General features: G+C 36.7%; 1 pseudogene; it reads left to right on the forward strand.

The window, feature by feature from the left end:
* The first annotated feature begins 5,463 nt into the window (after positions 1-5,463).
* On the forward strand, positions 5,464-6,396 carry LOC118525070 (alpha-ketoglutarate-dependent dioxygenase FTO-like; annotated as a pseudogene).
* The last annotated feature ends 294 nt before the right edge of the window (positions 6,397-6,690 follow it).

Here is a 6,690-nt window from a genome sequence, read left to right on the forward strand (position 1 = left end):
CGCATGCCAGCAGTCAGACTTCATAGAGAATCATCGTGCCTCCAGTGGAGTATGGCGTCCCCTACACTAAACCCCACCCCCTTGCACCCAGCAGGGGTGTTTTCACTAGGGCAAGACAGATTATGAACCAGCCCAGCAGTCCTCTCCCTTAGAAGACCAATACAAGCCCCCACATATACCAAGTCTACTGATTAAAGAAAGCTCCAAATATTAACTTCCAGTGGAATTAGGACCAGGCTTGCTTCTTTTTAAAAATTTTTTTTTACTCCTCTGTTCTCAATTGTTTTAAATTTTTAAAAATTCTTTATTTTTCTATTTCTTATTTTTTATTCTTTATCTTTTATTTTTTATATATCTTTCTTTCTTTTTCTTTTCTCTTTCTCTCTTTTTTTTTTTTTTTTTGGATCAGGATTATAATCTCTTGTTCATTTGTTGGTTTGTTTGTTTCCTTCTCTTGTTTTTCAGATCAGGCTTCTTAATTTTTTTCTCTTTTCTTCTATACTTACTCTTTTTTCCTTCCTTCTTTCTTATTTTTTTTAGAATCAAGCTTATAGTTTATTATTTGCCTGTTTGTATGTTTGTTCCTTTTCCTTTGGTCTTGGATCAGGTTTTTGTTTGTTTTTCATTTTATTTTTTCTTTTCTTTTTTTCTTTTATAGGCTTATTTTGAAGAACAAATCAGAGCACAACTACTTAAAGGTCCAAACACTTCCCACTACAAGCAAGGAGGAACTGTGTAGAGGAAGGATGAGTGGGAAAGAGCAGCAAAAACACAAGAGCAGAGTGTACACAGCATACAACAGAAAAACTTCCTGAAGTTTCTGTTGCTGTTGTTGTTATTGCTGTTGATTTTTTTTCTTTTTCTTTCCTTATTTCTTTTCTGGACAAAATGACTAGATGGAGAATTCACCCCAAAAGAAAGAAAAAGAAGTGATACTTACTGCCAGGGATTTAATCAATAAGGATATAAGTGAAATGTCTGAACTGGAATTAAAAAGAATGACTATAAAGATACTAGGTGGGCTTGAAAAAAGCATAGAAGACACTAGAGAATCCCTTACTATAGACATACAAGAACTACAATATAGTCAGGCCAAAATTAAAAATACATTACTGAGATGCAGTCAGAAAGGGAAGCTTTAACAGCGAGGTTAAATGAAGCAGAAGACAGAGTCAGTGATATAGGAGACAAAATGATGGAAAATAGGGAAGCTGATATGAAGAGAGAAAGACAAATACTGTATGAGGAAGGGAGACTTCGAGAACTCAGCTATTCCATAAAGGAAAATAATATTTGGATAATAGGGGTCCCAGAAGCTGAAGAGTGGCAAAGAGGGGCAGAAGGTTTATTTGAACAACTTATAGCAAAGAATTTCCCTAACCTGGGGAAGGAAACATGCATTCAAGCCAGGAGGCACAGAGAAGTCCCCTCAAAATCAATAAAAATAGGTTATCACCTTGACATAAAATAGTGAAGCTTGCAAATTTCAAAGATAAAGAGAAAATCCTGAAAGAAGCTTAGCACAAGAAGTCCTTAACCTAGAAGGGTAGATACATACGGCTGGCAGCAGAACTGTCCACAAAGACCTGGCAGGCCAGAAAGGACTCACAAGATATATTCAATGTGCTAAATGGGAAAAATATGCAGCCAAGAATACTTTATCTAGCAAAGCTGTTATTCAGAATAGAAGGAGAGATAAAGAGTTTCTGGGACAAGCAAAAATTAAGGAATATGAGAACACTAAACCAGCCATGCAAGAAATATTAAAGGGAAACCTTTGAGTGAAAATAAAGCCCCAAGAAACAAAAACCAGAAAGGAACAGAGAAAATCTACAGGAACAGCAACTTTACAGGTAATACAATGGCACTAAATTCATATCTTTCCATAATTACTCTGAATGTAAATGGACTAAATGCTCCAATCAAAAGACATAAGGTATCAGAATGGATAAAAAACAAAAAACAAAATCCATCGATATGCTGCTTACAAGAGACACATTTTAGAACCCAGATTGAAAGAGGGGGTGGAGAACTATTTATCATTACAAAGGTATCAAAAAAAAAAAAAAAAGCTGAAGTAGCCATCATTATATCAGACAAATTAGATTTTAAACCAAAGACTGTAAGAAGAGATGAAGAAAGATACTATATCATAGTAAAAGGGTCTACCCAACAAGAAGATCTAACAATTGTAAATATTTATGCCCTTAACTTGAGAGCAGCCAAATATATAAACCAATTAATAACAAATGAAAGAAATGCATTGATAATGACACAATAATAGTAGGGAACTTTAAGACACCACTCACAGCAATGGACATATCATCTAAGCAGAAGATCAACAAGGAAACAAGGGCTTTGAATGACACATAGGACCAGATGGACTTCACAGATATATTTAGAGCATTTCATCCTAAAGCAGTAGAATACCCATTCTTCTCAAGTACACATGGAACATTCTCCAGAATAGATTACATACTGACTGGGTCACAAATCAGGTTTCAACCAGTACAAAAAGATTGAGATCATACCATGCATATTTTCTGACAAAAATGTTTTAAAACTTGAAGTCAACTACAACAAGAAAAAAATTGGAAGAACCACAAATACATGGAGGTTAAAGAGCATCCTATTAAAGAAAGAATGGATCAACCAGGAAATTAAGGAAGAATTTAAAAAAAATAAATGGAAGCAAATGAAAATGAGAACATGACACTTCAGTACCTTTTGGATGCAGGAAAGGCGGTCCAAGAGGGAAGTATATAGCAATACAGACCTTCCTCAAGAAGTAAGAAAAGTCTCAGATACACAACCTAAACTTACACCTGAAGGAGCTGGAAAAAGAACAGCAAGTAAAACCTAAATCCAGCAGAAGAAGAGAAATAATAAAGATTAGACTAGAAATTAATGATGTAGAAATTATAAAAAAAAAATCAAACAGTAGAACAGATCAATGAAACTAGGAGCTGGTTATTTGAAAGAATTAATAAGATTGATAAACCCCTAGCCAGGTTTATCAAAAAGAAAAGAGAAAAGACCCAAATAAATAAAATCATGAATGAAACAGGAGAGATCACAACCAACACTGAAGAAATACAATTTTAAGAGATTATTATAAGCAACTATATGCCAACAAATTAGGAAATCTGAAAGAAATGGATGCATTCGTAGAAACATATAAACTACCAAAACTGAACCAGAAAGAAATAGAAAACCTGAACAGACCCATAACCAGCAACAAAATTGAATCAGTAATCAAAAATCTACCAACAAACAAGAGCCCAGGGCCAGGTGGCTTCCCAGGGGGATTCAACCAAATATTAAAAGAAGAATTAACACCTATTCTTCTGAAACTGTTCCAAAAAATAGAAATAGAAGGAAAATTTCCACACTCCTTCTATGAATCCAGCATTACCTTGATCCAAATGAGAAAAAGACCCCGTTATAAAGGAGAATTAGAGACCAATATCCCTAATGAGCATGGATGCAAAAATTCCCACTAGGATACTAGCTAATAGATCCATCAGTACATTAAAAGGATTATTCACCATGACCAAGTGGGATTTATTCCTGGGCTGCAAGGGTGGTTCAACATTTGCAAATCAATCAGTGTGATACACCACATTAATAAAAGAAAGGACTAGAACCATATGACCTTCTCAAGAGATATAGAAAATGAATTGGACAAAATACAGCAACCTTTCTTGGTAAAAACCCTCCACTGTGCAGGGAGAGAGGGAACATACCTTAATATCATAAAAGTCATATAGGAAAGACCCACAATAAATATCATCCTCAATGGGGGGAAAACTGAGAGCTTTCCCCTAAGGTTAGGAATATGACAGGAATGTCCACTCTCACCACTGTTGTTCAACATAGTACTGGAAGTCCTAGCTTCAACAATCAGACAACAAAAAGAAATAAAGGACATCTAAATCAGCAAAGAAGAAGTCAAACTTTCATTTTTCACAGATGATATGATTCTCTATGTAGAAAATCCAAAATATTCCAGCAAAAAGTTGCTGGAATGGATACAGGAATTCAGAAAAGTGGCAGGATATAATATCAATGCACAGAAGTCAGTTCCATTTCTATACCCTGACAATGAAGCAGAAGAAAGAAATCAAGGAATTGATCCCACTTAAATTGCACCAAAAACCATAAGATGCTTCTCCCCTCTCCCTCCACCTGCCACTCCCCTTGCTTGTGTGCTCTCTCTCTCTCTCTCTGTCAAAATAAATAAATAAAATATTAAAAAAAAAAAAGAAAGCTGCAATTGTCAAGGCAGTATGGTACTGGCACAAAAACAGACACATAAATCAATGGAACAGAATAGAGAACCCAGAAATGGACCCTCAAATCTATGGTTAACTAATCTTCGACAAAGAAGGAAAGAATATCCAGTGGAAAAAAAGACAGTCTCTTCAACTCTTGGTGCTGAGAAAATTGGACAGCCACTTGCAGAAGAATGAAACTGGACCACTTTCTCATACCATACACAAAAATAAACTCAAAATGGATGAAAGACTTAAATGTGAGATAGGAATCCATCAAAATCCTAGTGGAGAACATAGGCAGTAACCTCTTTGACCTAGGTTGTAGCAACTTCTTGCTAGACAAATCTCAGATAAAGGATTGGTATCGAAAATCTATAAAGAACTTACAGAACTCAACACTTAGTCAAGAAATGGGCAGAAGATATGAACAGACATTTCTCCAAAGAAGATATACAAACGGTTAACAGACCAGATGTCCATTGACAGATAAATGGAAAAGGAATAGTGGTACACACAGAGAGTGGAATATTACTCAGCCTTCAAAAAGAATGAAATCTTGCCATTTGTAATGACATTGATGGAACTAGTGTGTATTAGGCTAAGTGAAATAAGTCAGTCAGAGAAGGACAAATACCATGTGATTTCACTCACGTGTGGAATTTAAGAAACAAAACAGATGAATATAGGGGAAGTGAAGGAAAAATAAAATAAGTTGAAAACAGAGAGGAAAGGAAACCATAAGAGTCTCTTAACCCTAGGGAACCAACTGATTGTTGCTGGAGAGGAGGTGGGTGTGGTATGAAGTCATTAGGTGATGGGCATTAAGGAAGGTATTTCATGTAATGAGCACTGGGTGTTATATACAACTGATGAATCACTGAATTTTACATCTGAAACTAATAATATGGTATATGTTAACTAAATTGAATTTAAATAAAAAAATTTAAAAAGAGGAAAAAAACAAAAGAAAATTCAGAACAAAATTCTTTAAGCCTCTCTGTTTTTTGCAACAATCTTTTTAATTACCAGGAGGGCAAAAGAAAAAACTGACCCTGGTTTTGATTCATCAGTAATCAATAAAGGAAAATACAGGGGTTTCTTTGCCAATGCTATTGATTTCTCCATATGTTCTCAATACTAATAAGAACCTTTTCAGAGCAGTGGCGAACGGGACTGTAGCAGCAGCATGAAGTGGACCCAGATTGCAGAGGAACGAGAGTGCAAAGCTAAGAAACAGGCTTCTTGAAGAGCTCAAAGATACTTGGCTTCCTTATCTGACCCCCAAGGATCATGAATTCTATTAGCAGTGGCAGCTGAAATATCCGAAACTGATTCTCCGACAAGCTGGCAGCAGAACCGAGGAGCTCCATAAAGTATTGTGTAAGACTGATGAATCACAGACCTATACCCCTGAAACAAATAATACATTGTATGTTAATAATAAAAAAAAAAAAGGACTCTGACTTTTTAACTAAGAGGGAAAAAAAAGAAGTGCAAGAAGCTTTCCTCATGCTGCACAAGCATGGCTGCTTCTTCCGGGATCTGGTTAGGATCCAAGGCAAAGATTTGCTCACTCCGGTATCTTGCCTCCTCATTGGCAACCTAGGCTGCACCTACAAGTACCTCAACACCAGGCTCTTATGGTACCCTGGCCAGTGAAGGGCACTAGCCCAAAACACAAGGCTGGCATAGCAGCTGCCTGTCAGACCTTCCTCAAGCTCAATGACTACCTGCAGATAGAGACCATGCAGGCTTTGGAAGAACTCACTTGCAAAGAGATATCTGATATCGATGCCATGCCGGTGTGTATAGGTCCAGATTTCCCCAGGGTCTGGACGTTAAGAACAGAGCAGCATACAATGTCACTTTGTTGAATTGCATGGGTCTCCAGAAAATGCCATACCTGAAGGAGGAGCCTTATTTTGGCATGGGGAAAATGGCCATTAGCTGGCATCATGATGAAAATCTGGTGGAACAGTTGGCGGTGGCCATGTACAGTTATAGCTGTGAAGGCCCAGAAGAGGAAAGTTAGGATGACCTTCAGCTGGAAGGCAGAGATCCTGATACTTGGCATGTTGTTTTTAAGATCTCATGGGACATAGAGACTCCTGGCTTGGGAATACCCTTTCACCAGAAACTTTCTCTCAGCTATCACCATCACACGTCAAAATCCTCTACAAGCAAATGAGCAGATACAAAGAAGAGGCAGTGATCTAACATGGGTTATTGGGAAGGATTGACAAATAAGGTCAATAAGAAACAATAGAAAATAATAGGGCAGTGCCTACAGGATAATGCATCTAGTGTTTAGCCCTTAGATGAAAGCTCTGTTTTAAGCAATTTACATATATTTTATTTTAACCTCACAAATTATTCTGTTGAATAGGTATTATTGTTATCAACATTCTTTCTA

Source organism: Halichoerus grypus, chromosome X (genome assembly GCF_964656455.1).
Source record: "Halichoerus grypus chromosome X, mHalGry1.hap1.1, whole genome shotgun sequence".
In the NCBI taxonomy this organism is placed as follows: Eukaryota; Metazoa; Chordata; class Mammalia; order Carnivora; family Phocidae; genus Halichoerus; species Halichoerus grypus.